The sequence below is a fragment of the Odocoileus virginianus genome, chromosome 27 (genome assembly GCF_023699985.2).
Source record: "Odocoileus virginianus isolate 20LAN1187 ecotype Illinois chromosome 27, Ovbor_1.2, whole genome shotgun sequence".
NCBI classification, from domain to species: Eukaryota; Metazoa; Chordata; class Mammalia; order Artiodactyla; family Cervidae; genus Odocoileus; species Odocoileus virginianus.
Window position 1 is genome coordinate 45,344,040 of NC_069700.1, and position 12,515 is coordinate 45,356,554.

General features: G+C 47.0%; 1 pseudogene; it reads right to left on the minus strand.

Annotated features, from left to right (window-relative positions):
• Positions 1-9,449: 9,449 nt before the first annotated feature.
• LOC110135412 (BOLA class I histocompatibility antigen, alpha chain BL3-6-like) lies at positions 9,450-12,007 on the minus strand (annotated as a pseudogene).
• Between the last annotated feature and the right edge of the window lie 508 nt (positions 12,008-12,515).

Sequence of the window (12,515 nt, forward strand, 5' to 3'; positions counted from 1 at the left end):
GATCTAAGTTGCTCATCACTACTGTTCTGTCAGTGCCTGCTTTGACAAAAATGATGCTATGTCGGGCACCAGTGCTTTCAGAGCTGCCAATGTGACTAATGTTGATGCAGCCCTGAGTTTTCTGGGTCCTAAAACACCAACGACTTTCACCATTTTGCACATAAAGTGTAGAAGGCCTCTCTACCTTGATAGTAGCTACTTATAGTGTGTAGATCATTCTCTTCAGCTTAAAGAGAAATCTCCAAGAGAAAATGGCCCTGTGATTATCTCCATCCTTCCATCAAAGTCCCTGCCCTTTCACTCAGGGGTCTTTGGGGGGTGGTGGGGGATGGCCAGGTGAAGTAGGGTTAGTTCTTGGGCAGAGAAAATATGAAAATTTAGAATTTAATCTATTGCCACTTCAAGCTGTGTGGACTGAATAGCAATGGAAACCTGTCTGCAGCTTGGGAGGGATAAAGTAGATTTGCAGAAAGAGGTAGGGAGTCACATAGTGCTCATTTTCAAGTCTGACTCATTTCTTAGTGGCTTTGACCAATTAAAGGTTATTGCACTTACCAGATGCTCATATTAGGAACCTTCTGGGATGAGACTTTTTCTTCCAAGTCAGCCTCCAGTCTAATGGGAAAAACAAAAACAGGAGAATGTTGCATTTCCCACCCCCCAGATGTACAAGGATGAGAGATGGAATGGTTCTTGCGGAACGTATGTCTGGCTTAGTAAGAAGTGGAGTGACCACATTGTGGGCTTGCCTACATTGAAATTTATAGCTCTTTGTAGCATCTGGGAACCCAATCTTGACAAGCTCCCTCCACTCTAGTAATAACTACTTTATCCCCTTGGGGTTTCCCAGTGGCAACCCTGGGGATAATGTACCTGACAATTCTCCAGGAGACGCAGGGAATTATAAGATGTGCAAGTTGTTAATAGGCTTGCAGGAAGGATTGTAACACATCATTCCCCCAAGAGGCCCTGAGACAACAAATATCAACTATTCCATGAATAACAAATAACTTTTCTGGCATGAGCTGACATTCACTAAATATAGGCTTTATCTTCCCTGCCTGCAGCACTGTCAGCAATACTGTCCTTGGACTTAAAATTCGTGATCTAGCAATGTTGCCTGAGATAAAAAAGGACCCATTTGGGGGAAAGGAGGTGAGCCATCACATGGTCAGGACTCAGTTGCAGATATCCATCCCTGTGAAGCACTCAGCTAATGTAACAGTGGAATGGTCTCTCTTTTTAATTTTGTTTGTTTATTTTTGGCTGTTCTGGGTCTTGGTTGCTGCATGTGGACTTTCTCTAGTTTCAGAGAGCAGGGGCTGCTCTCTAGTAGTGGCATGTGGGCTGCTCACTGCAGTCGCTTCTCTTGTCACGGAACAGGGCTCCAGAATAAGCAGGTTCAGCAGTTGTGGCCACATGCTTAGCTACCCCGTGGCATATGAGATCTTCCCAGACCAGGGACTGAACTGGCAACTCCTGCATTGGCAGATGGATTCCCAAGTACTGAACCACCAGGGAAGCCCCTCTTAAAGCCTCAGGTAATGTGTGAGCTTAGAGGTAACACCCAGAAATATGTGGATACTGTACTCCAAGAGCTGTATATGCATTGAAAAATGACAAACATACAGCGGTGTTTTCCCACTGCTGTAATGTATGTGGGTGTCCATTGCTCTGATGCTTTCTCATCCTGGTCCCACCCTGGCCTCTCCTGGTTCCCCTCTCCTCAGGGGAGATAAGAGACAGGACTGCTCTCCCTCTGCACACTAGTAAGAAGAGGCTGAGATAATGAGTGTTGGGAGACGTTATCCTCATCCTCTTGGGACAAAGAAACAGGAGCCATATGCCTGGGCGCTCTTCCTTCCCAGGATTCTCCCTTAACAAACATGTCAGGTACTGTTTTAAGGTATTTACATAAATTAATTTAAATCTCACAAGAGTCCATGAGATAGGGACAGCTCTCAAGCCCATTTGGCAGATAAGGAAACTGAGGTCTCTGGGAGCTTGACTGTCAGTTGGTTGAGCCATGGTTCTAATGAGACAGTCTGACCACTTAGTCCAAGTGTGTACTTATTCTGCTGTGTTGACTCCCATAGACTGTCTATCTGCCTCACTAAGGGTCACCTCCTCTGGGCTCTGACAACTTCCCTTCCCCTCTGGGCTCTGAGACTGGCAGGGAGTCTGTTGTGTTTCCCACACTCACTACAGATGATCCCTGAGGTCTGAAGTGACAGGAGAGTTGGTCCTATGTTGGCTGATGGAGTGTGTTCGCTGGAGGTGGGGGAAGGGAGGCTCACATCTGGGCTGTGGGGCATCCGCAGTGTTGGCATCCAGGGTGTGCGCTGGGCTCTCAGATGCTGAAGGGGGACGACCAGCAGGGGCCGTGCAGGGTTTCCTCATCACTGTGATATTTCACAGCCTGAAACACAGCCTCATGTGGACCTGAGGTCCCAGGGGTGTTCACTCTTCTCCTTCCCATCTCACTGCCCTGACTGCTCTTCTTCCAACTGACTCCCTGGGAACATCTCTCCAAGGAGGGGTCTGGCCACACCCCTGCTCACCAGCACTTCCTCCCACCCTGCCTGCTGCTCCCTTCCGGGGCCTCCTGGATGGAGCAAGAGGAAAGCAACTAGGATAGACAGAGAACTTGACATTGTGCTGTAAAGAGAAAGCAGCGTGTCTGTCTTTAAGAAAGGCAAGGGCTGTCTGAGGGGAGAACACGAAGTGGCTTCCTCTGAGCTGTTAGACTGGAGGCCTTAGTCTTCTGCTGGATGTTGGTAGGGGGCTGACTTGAGTTTCTTGAAACAAAGATGTTTCCAACCCAGCTGCTTCCTTCATCAGAGATTGCAAGCAGGGAAAAGTTGAAAGTCAGCCAGCAAGATGGGGTTTTGCTCTTCTGTGATCTGATCTCAGGAGTGATGTCCCTGTTGCCATATTCTACTGGTCAGAAGCAGGTCACAGCTCCCACCCACACTCAGGGGAGGAGAGTCTACAAGGTGTGAACCCAGGAGGCAGGGACACTTGTGTGCATCTCAGAGTCCGTCTGCAGAGGGACTTTCCAGGTCAGCGAAGCAGGAGCATGAGGTAGTCAGCCCTACGCCCTGGACGTGGTCACACATGGGCTGCACAGTCACTGAACAATCTTTGTCACTGTGGGTCCACCTTGAGCAGGGTAATCTGCAGAACTGATACAGTAAATCTGTGTTCAAACACTGAGAAAATTCCAGAGTGTTTTCCAAAGTGGCAGCACCATTTTATAATCCCATCAGCATGTTTCATGCTTCCAATATCTCTACAGTTTCCAGGTGGCTCAGTGGTAAAGAATCCGCCTGCCAAAACAGGAGATGCAGTTTCCGTCTCGGGGTTGTGACGACACCTGGAGGAGGAAATGGTTCATTTCAGTTCAGTTCAGTTGCTTAGTCGTGTCTGACTCTTTGCGACCCCATTGAGCTGCAGCACGCCAGGCCTCCCTGTCCAACACCAATCCCGGAGCCCACCCAAACTCATGTCTACCCATTCCTATATTCTTGCCAGGATAATCCCATGGACAGAGGAGTCAGATTTATAGTGTATGGTGGGGTTATAGTTTATGGTGGGGGCAAAGAGTTGGACACTACTAAGTAACAGAGCATGGATGCAGGCAATATCTCTACATCCTCTCTGAGGATATGAATCTTGGTTTCTGGATTTTCAAGGAGGGGATGCCTCTTAGCTTCCCACGCGAATAAGCTCTGGGTTATATTTCCCGTTATAGCTCATAAACTTGAGAAAATCATAGGTAAGGTTTTTCCAGATTTGGCTAACACCCTAAGGATAAAAACATATTTTCTCTCTGGAGACTGCCCACATTTATATTTTGGCCTAAAAAAATTATTTCCTTCATATTGTAGTTATGGAAACTTTTTATATTTTATTACTTTTATTTTGTTCCCCTGGAAGAGGCAGCCTTAAAACCAAGCCCACCATGTTACTGGAAATGGAATCTCCATGACCTATTTTTTCACCCTTGCTATTTTTCTGGTGCCAGGGTAGGTCCCTGAGTACAAGTCCACTTCAACAAATGATATTTTTATCTCTTCTGTGAGCCAGTGCTCATTTCTGAGATAATTGCTACCAGGTCACAATAAGAAACATACAGACATTGAAAGTGAGTGTAAGCAAGTAAACTTCTACCTTATTTCAATCCATACTGGTAATTGTCAGCATCAGATACTGACATAGTTTTTTTTTAAGCCAAGATTGAAGCTTTATCTCAGCAAGCACAGTTAGTAGCTGCTGAGAATGAAAAGTTCAAGGTGAAGCTGTCTCAACCATTCCAGAAAACACACAGACTCCAAGAAGGGAGTGAAGTGTACAAGAAGGGAGTGAAGAGAAAGAGGTTGTTGAAACAGATGTGGTAGATGTGGAAGTGAAGGGCATAGAACTGGTCATGCCACAAGCAAATGTGTTGAGAGCAAATGTTGTCCCAGCTCTGAAGAACAACAGTAATGATACTGTAAATGCTAATATGGAATTAACTATCTGAAAAGAGGACCTTCTTTGGTGTTTCAAAAGAGTAACTGCAGCTGGGTTTTAAATTTGTACTGTTTCTATCAAAAACATTTTGGCTTCTTGTTGGATGAAAAAAGAGAAAAAATATCATTGGATCTGCTAAGATAGTTGAATCATTAGCTCTCTATGGACCAAGTCCCCATGGCTCAGGTAGACTTGTATTCAGGCCCCTGCCCTGGCACCAGAAAAATAGCAGGAGTGAAAAAACAGGTCATGGAGAGTCCATTTCCAGTAACATGGTGAGCTTGGTTTTAAGCCTGCTTCTTCCAGGGAAACAAATAAAAGTAATAAAGTATAAAAAGTTTCCATAACTACAATATGAAGGAAATAATTGTTTTGGCCAAAATATAAATGTGGTAGTTTGGTGAGATTAGTAGTTTGGTGTCTGAACTAGTAATTTTTTAAGACTTTGATGGGAGTCACAAACTGATAAACTGATAAATATTATGGATACTTTCTCCAGTAAGATGTTCATGTACAAAGGAATTTAAGCAATATAAAATATCAGTATACACACACACACACACACACACACACACACACACCGGCTTTCCTGGTGGCTCAGCAGTAAAGAAACTGCCTGCAATGCAGGAGCTGCAAGAGATGTGAGTATGGCCCCTGGGTTGGGAAGATCCCCTGGAGGAGGGCATGGCAACCCACTCCAGTATTCTTGCCTGGAGAATCCCACGGACAGAGGAGCCTGGTAGGCAACAGTCCATAGGGTTGCAAGAGTCAGACATGACTGAAGTGACTTAGCAGATATGCATGTGTGTGTGTGTATGGAACCATGAAGATCTATAGATGTTGGCTTTTTAATCCTGGAAAGAGACAAAGGCAAGGCAAGGACATTTTGAGTAATCATTTCATCATTCAAAAATGGACTCCACTTATCTAGAAGCTGGATCCCATCAGAGAACATTAGAGAAGTGAAAGATGTCATATGTTAGTCACTCATTTATCCAGCCGTGCCCAAGTGCCCAGAATGTACTAGATCAAATTCCAGTCTAGATCACTGGTCCAAATACTGAAATTTGTCACTTTTTTTCCCATCCCTTACCCTTACCTCTGGGACTTCCCCGGTGGCTCAGCGGTAAATAATCTGTAATGCAGGAGACTTGCGTTCAATTCCTGGGTCAGGAAGATCCCTGGTAGGATGATATGGTGTCCCCACTCCAGTATTCTTGCTTGGAAAATCCCATGGACATAGGAGCCTGGCAGGCTACAGTCCATGGGGTCACGAAGAGTTGGACCCAACTTAGAGATTAAACAATGAAAACCCTCACCTCTATCTCCAAATCTATACCCACTTCCCAACTGAAGGGAATTTCACATGTAAACATTTTGCTCAGAGTCCGAGATCACCTACCTCCATGAAGGGAAAAACTTGTTTCCTAAACATTTCTGCAGGTGGACATGGCACTAGTTTCCTCCAGTCACATGGGCTCCAAATAAGGACACAGTGAGACAGAGAGAACTAAGACCATGGCATATGGTCCCATCACTTCATGGCATATAGATGGGGAAACAGTGGAAACAGAGAGACTTTATTTTATTGGGCTCCAATATAACTGCAGATGATGATTGCAGCCATGAAATTAAAAGACGCTTGTTCCTTGGAAGAAAAGATAAGACCAACCACCACAGCTTATTAAAAAGCAGAGACATTACTTTGCCAACAAAGGTCTGTCTAGTCAAAGCTATGGTTTTTCCAGTAGTCATGTATGGATGTGAGAGTTGGACTATACGGAAAGCTGAGTGCTGAAGAATTGATGCTTTTGAACTGTGCTGGAGAACTCTTGGGAGTCCCTTGGACTGCATGGAGATTGAACCAGTTCATCCTAAAGGAAATCAGCCCTGAATATTCATTGGAAGGACTGATGCTGAAACTCCACTACTTTGGCCACTTGATGCGAAAAACTGTTCATTTGAAAAGACCCTGATGCTGGGAAAGATTGAAGGTGGGAGGAGAAGGGGACGACAGAGGATGAGATGTTTGGATGGCATCACTGACTTGATGGACATGAGTTTGAGTAAACTCCGGGAGTTGGTGATGAACAGGGAGGACTGGTGTGCTGCAGTCCATGGGGTCACAAAGAGTCGGACAGGACTGAGCGACTGAACTGAACTGAACTGAGACAGAGAGGCTGGCATCACTGAAGGTTTTGATCTGCACAGCATGAATCGTGGTAGTGTTATTGAGTTGCCAAGGGCAGCAGAGACAGCAAGCCTAGCACCAGAGTCCATCCTCCAGCTAAGGGAGTGTCTGTTTTGTGAACAGTGGCTTCTGCTCCCCATGCAGGGGCGGTGGTTCCCATGTGGTTCCCCACCTGGAAGAGACTGTGGATACTGAGCTGGCTGCGAATCCTCAGGCTGTTCTGTGACTTTTCTTTAAATAAAACAAAACCACAAATCTCACTCTCTTTCTCTCCTTTGCAACAAATTGAAATCCTTTTTCTTCCCACAAAGAACTTTATAAGAATATCATGTAGGGAAACTTTCAGAGATTTTTTCCCCCTCTGTTTTATTGAGATATGATTGATATAAAATATTGAGTAAGTGTACAACCTGTTATTTGATATTTTTCTATATTGCACAATGATCAGCAGCAGAACTTTAGCTTACACCTGTATGATGTCACATAATTACCATTTCTTTTTTGTGGTGAGAGCATTTAGATCTGCTATCTTAGCAACTCAGAGACTTTATGATATCAGACTAGTTTCTAAAATGTGCAGATCCCTATACTGCTTAGAAGAGAAAACATGTATCACCCAGAAAATGTCTTGATTTTTTTCTTCCGACTTAAATGTGAATTTAAGCCCCTCCCCATCCTGATCACTCTCTGATCATAAGTCTCAGTGGATCTAAACCTGACTAAGCATGAGGACTGCTTGTCAGGCTTCTTACAAAATACTCAGGTCTCCTCCTAGACCCAGATTCTCAGAGTGTTGGGCATGGAGTCCAGGAATCCCTTATGAACAAGTCCTACAGGGGAGGCTGATGCATAGCCACGTGGGAATCCTGGTTTATATCTTCACTACTAAATCTGTGATCTGAAAGTCAGCAGCATCAGCCGCAAACTTGTTATGAATGTAGATTCTCAGGCTCTACTCCCTACTGTCTAGATTTGGGAGGTCTAGGTGAGCACCAGCATCTCCAGCTTGGTCACCTCACCATTTCCTACAGTTTCCTTTAGTGCATCACTCACCCTGCACCTCCTGATTATATACAGCAGCCAGACTGAAGCTTCTAAAGAGTAGTCACAATGGATTGTGTTCTGTGACAATCATCTTATGAATCCACATCTTACTCAGACAACATCAATACCCTTGTAATATCATCTAGGTCTATATGATCTGGTGAAACATGGGATCTAATTTCAATTCCTCATTCCTCCAGCCACACCTGCCTCCTGGCTCTTTCTTGAACACACACACTCTCCTGCCCTCTTGCATTTGCACAGGCGATTCCCCTGCCCAGAGAGAATTTCCTCTGACATCTGTGTGGACATTCCTTCATGTCCTTCACATCTTTATTCAATAGTCACTTCTCAATAAGGTCCACACTAATCACATGATTAAAAGAGCCACCTTCCTTGTCCCTACACACACATGCTTCCTCAAAACACTTACTAATCTCTAAGGTAAACATCCCCTCACTTACTAGGCTCACTCTGCCCCTTCTCACCAGAACACACTTCACAAGGACAACAAGGTGTGTCTGTTGTTAGTCACTGAGGTTTTCTAGATGCAAAAATGGCACACAACAAATATCAGTTGAATGAATGATCAGTATGGAGTGCCTCCCTATTGTAGAGACTGTGTCTTTATTACTGTGACCTCAGGCCACTTGCTCCCTCTTGGCTGCTATAGCACAACAATGTCCACTCACATTGACATCAGTGCTGCCTGTATTTTCCCCACAAGGGCTGATCTCCCATCCCTCCCACACAGATCAGTCTGCACTCTACACATAATGGTATTTTCTCTTCAGAAATGATGATGTCAGGTTTATAGGTCCTATATTGCAAGCTACTGTGAATCTATTAGACTCTGCTTTATAAATCCCCAGGAGCTTGGATTGGAGCCAGCATTAGCATTACTAGATCTGAGGGCAGAGAGAGGGACCAAGCTGCAGAGAAGGTAGAAACCCAGCAAGAATTAAGACAAGATGTGAAACAACTGAGTCCCTTCTCTATGCTAATCCCCAAATCTGGTTCCTTATAAAGGATGCAGAAAGAATGGAAAGAGAAATCCAGGAAACAGTCTTAGAGCTGGAAAGGATGAGAATTTCTCTCTTGATACCACTGAGATGCTGTGTACAGGGACCCCTTTGTCTTGTGAGGATAATCATTAGTGAAAATGACTCCTGCTGCTGTCAGAGATGACACCCAGGGCAGAATGAGACCAGAACTCTACACATGAAAAAGAACAGTCATTATTCAAAAATAAACTAAATAAGCAAAATATAAACACATAAACACAAAGTAAGGCATGCAAGCAGGACCTAGCATGAACTAGGCTGACCTGGTTATGGGAAGTCTTCACTGTCTATGGTCCTAGAGACAGGACAAGGCCCAGGTGAGTTCTGAGTTCGCAAGAACACAGGTCCTGGTGGGACAGGGACCCCCTGAATGGACAAAGACAAAGCAGCTGAGATGACCCAGCCAGGACTGACCACATCAAAGCCACGATACACTGGCCACTGACTGGGCACAGGCCCCGACCATGTGCAGCTCCTCACAGCCTCCTCCTGCCCTTCTTGCAACAGACTGAGCACAGCAAGCAGAGCAATTCTGGAAGGTTCTCAGGGCTTCCATGTACTTCCTCTCTCAAACTTTAGGAATCCTCTCCTTTGCTATCCCTACAACCCTTCACAGCACCAGTTAGAAAAATCACTCATGTAAATAGATTTTATTTTCAAAGGAAATATGACTTAATGACCCAGTGCACACGAAGTGAAGACAGCGATGGAGAAGGTCCAGCCCGGTCTCTGCTGGAACAGGACAGTGGATCAGGGAGGAGAACACAGGTCAGGGTGGGGAGTCAGGGTGGCGGGCAGGGTTGGGCAGTCTCCCCACCTCCTCACGTTATGCTAATAGGAGCACAGACACATTCAGATGCAGCTGCAGAAAGAGGGGTCTGGGGATCTGACGTCACAAAGTGGGACCGAGCATCACTCAGTCCCCACAAGGCAGCTGTCTCACACTGTGAGAGAAAAGAATCAGGAACCAGTTCAGGTCAGTCATGTAAGGGCTGGCATTCTCCACAGCCCCCGACATGCTCACATGTCCCACTCAAAGATCCCTGCCACCCAGTGTATCCCCTCTGCCCCAACTCCTCTCCCAGTCTAGACCCTCCAGGGTCTCACCTTTATGACCCGTGAGAGACACATCAGAGCCCTGGGCACTGTCACCACCTGTGGAAGAACAAAACTAGGACGTGGTTAGAACCCACAGGAGAGAAATTAGAGAAGGAATTTTGAGGAGGGTAGCCCCCCATGGCCTCCTGTCTGCACCCTCAGAAGGGTCTCAGGAAATCACATTCCTCTGTACTTACTTGCAGCCTGAGTGTAGCTCCCTGCTTTTTCATCTGCAAGAAGAAAATATCACATGAGAGGCCATAGAGAAGACTGAGTCATGAGATCCTAGAAGAACCCCCTAGTCCTGGACCCCACAGAACTTTCTGGAACCAAAATCCAGGACAAAATCAGGAGAATGAAGAAAGGTGCTGTTAGGGCAACTGGACCAACTGCCCTCCTGGAGGTCTGTCCTTAGCAGGGACCCTCCCCTCTGATCTTCATGTGCTGAGAGATAGGCCCTGAACTGGAATTACAAGGTGAAAAATCTGTCTTTCATTTTCACATGTACTTTACAAAAGGGTCAGTGTTAGCATCAGCTCAGACTCCATATGTGGGTGTGGAGGGTACTTTCCAATAATCAGGCAGGTAAACTTTTACCTGGGTTTGAAACTCCCAGGGATACAAGAAAACGCAAATCCCTCCATCCATCCCTGCCTGAGCGCTTCTTCCACCAGATTGCAGCTCCAGCCACCACAGCTCCAGTGACTATGAGGAGAGCCAGTATAACAATGATGCCTATGTTGGGGACGGAGGGCTGAGGAAGTTCCGTGGAGGAAAGAGAAGGGGCCCAGGCCTCAGATTCGAGTCTTGACCTTGCTGAAGGGGTCCAGAAAGGCTTCAGCTTTATCTGAGAAGAAGCTCCATCCCAGCCTCCTCCTTACCCCATCTCAGGGGTCTCCTGAAGCCCCTTGTGCTGCACATGGCACCTGTATCTTTGCTTCGCTCCAGAAGTGACCACTGGGGCTGCCCATTTCTGGAAGGTTCCATTCCCTGAGCCTGGTCTCCACAAGCTCCATGTTCTGGGTCTGGTCCTCCATGTCATGCTGCCAGGTCAGTGAAATCTCCTCAGGGTAGAAGCCCAGGGCCCAGCACCTCAGGGGGACCTCACGGTCAGAGATGGGGTGATGGGTCACATATGTCTTTGGAGGGTCTGTGGAGGATGAATCAGAAAATTCATATTTAGTGTTACCTCCATGGGTCCCTGAAGCAGCATCCTATGATCATCCTGAGAATAAACAGGACAGTGCGTTTGAAAAGAAGCAGCACAAACACCAGACACCAGCCTGGACTCGGAGGTCTGGGCATGTTCCCAAGTCCTTGGAAAGTTCTGGAGTCAGGGTGAGAGTCAAGGTAGGAGGCACCATGTGAGGGAGAGAATACAGAGTAATGGTCCTGACTTGGGTGGAGGCCGAATGACTCAGAAAAGCTGGAGTCAGGCCTCCAAAAGTTCTCAGGTGAGCACTGGCCCTGAGAGACAGTCATGGTTCACAAGATGGCACCCAGGGTGAAGGGGCAGTGCTGAGCAGTTATTTCAGGGCTGGGTTCCTGCTTCTTCCCCAAAGAGACTGGTTTCCTTAATTGTCCTTCAGAGAAGTGGGGCCACTGGCGAGTCATTCTCTTGTACAGAATATGAAAACCTGGGTGGATTTCTCCCTCTCCCGACAGGAAGCCAAGGGCCCTGTTTCTACCGGGACCCCACTTTCTTCTCCTCGTGGGAAGCCAGGTCAGGCCCGAGGGGAGATCAGGGAGACCCGGCGCCCCTCGTACCTGCGCGCAGCAGCGTGTCCTTCCCGTTCTCCAGGTGTCTGCGGAGCCACTCCACGCACTCGCCCTCCAGGTAGTTCCTACTGTGACGCGCAGCACCGCCCTGTTCAGGCTTGAGCTTGGAGATCTGAGCCGCCGTGTCCGCCGCGGTCCAGGGGCGCAGGTCCTCGTTCAGGGCAAGTTAATCTTTGCCCTCATAGGCAATCTACCGGAACCCCCGGAGGAGGCGCCTCTCGGGCCCCACGTCGCAGCCGTACATCCACTGGAGGGTGTGAGACCCTGACCCGCCCCGACCACCCGCAGTGATTAAACCCAAACTGCAAATGAAACCCGGTCAAGTCCCGCCGGCTCCTCCCCGACTGGGGGGCGGGAGGATCCCACAGTGTTGGGGTGACCCTCGGACCCGGCGACTCGGGGCGACCCCGGCCGGTCCCTGGGGATGGGGGTCGTGACCTGGATTTCATGGACACAAGCTTCACTGGGTTTCAGAGCTACATTTTGGAGGCTCATGTCTCAGGTGTAAGTCTTCAAAGTTAGGGTCCCAGATGTGGAACACTTTGTTCCTTAGGGAAAAACTGGTAGTAGTGACTTCCCTCCTGATTGTATATTGTGGCTCCAAGGGTGGGGTTTATGTAGAGATTTTGATTCTGCCTTTTCTAATCGTTTATTTATTTTTTTATCTCCTTATGATTTTAGTGTAGGTTTTTTCTTATTCACCTTGTGTGTAGGATTCACCTGACTAGTCTCTGCATTTCTTTTCGAAGGAGTTGTTCTGTGTATAACTGTAGGTTCAGTGTGCCCAGGGCAGGAGGGGAGATCTGGAGCCTGTTATGTCATGA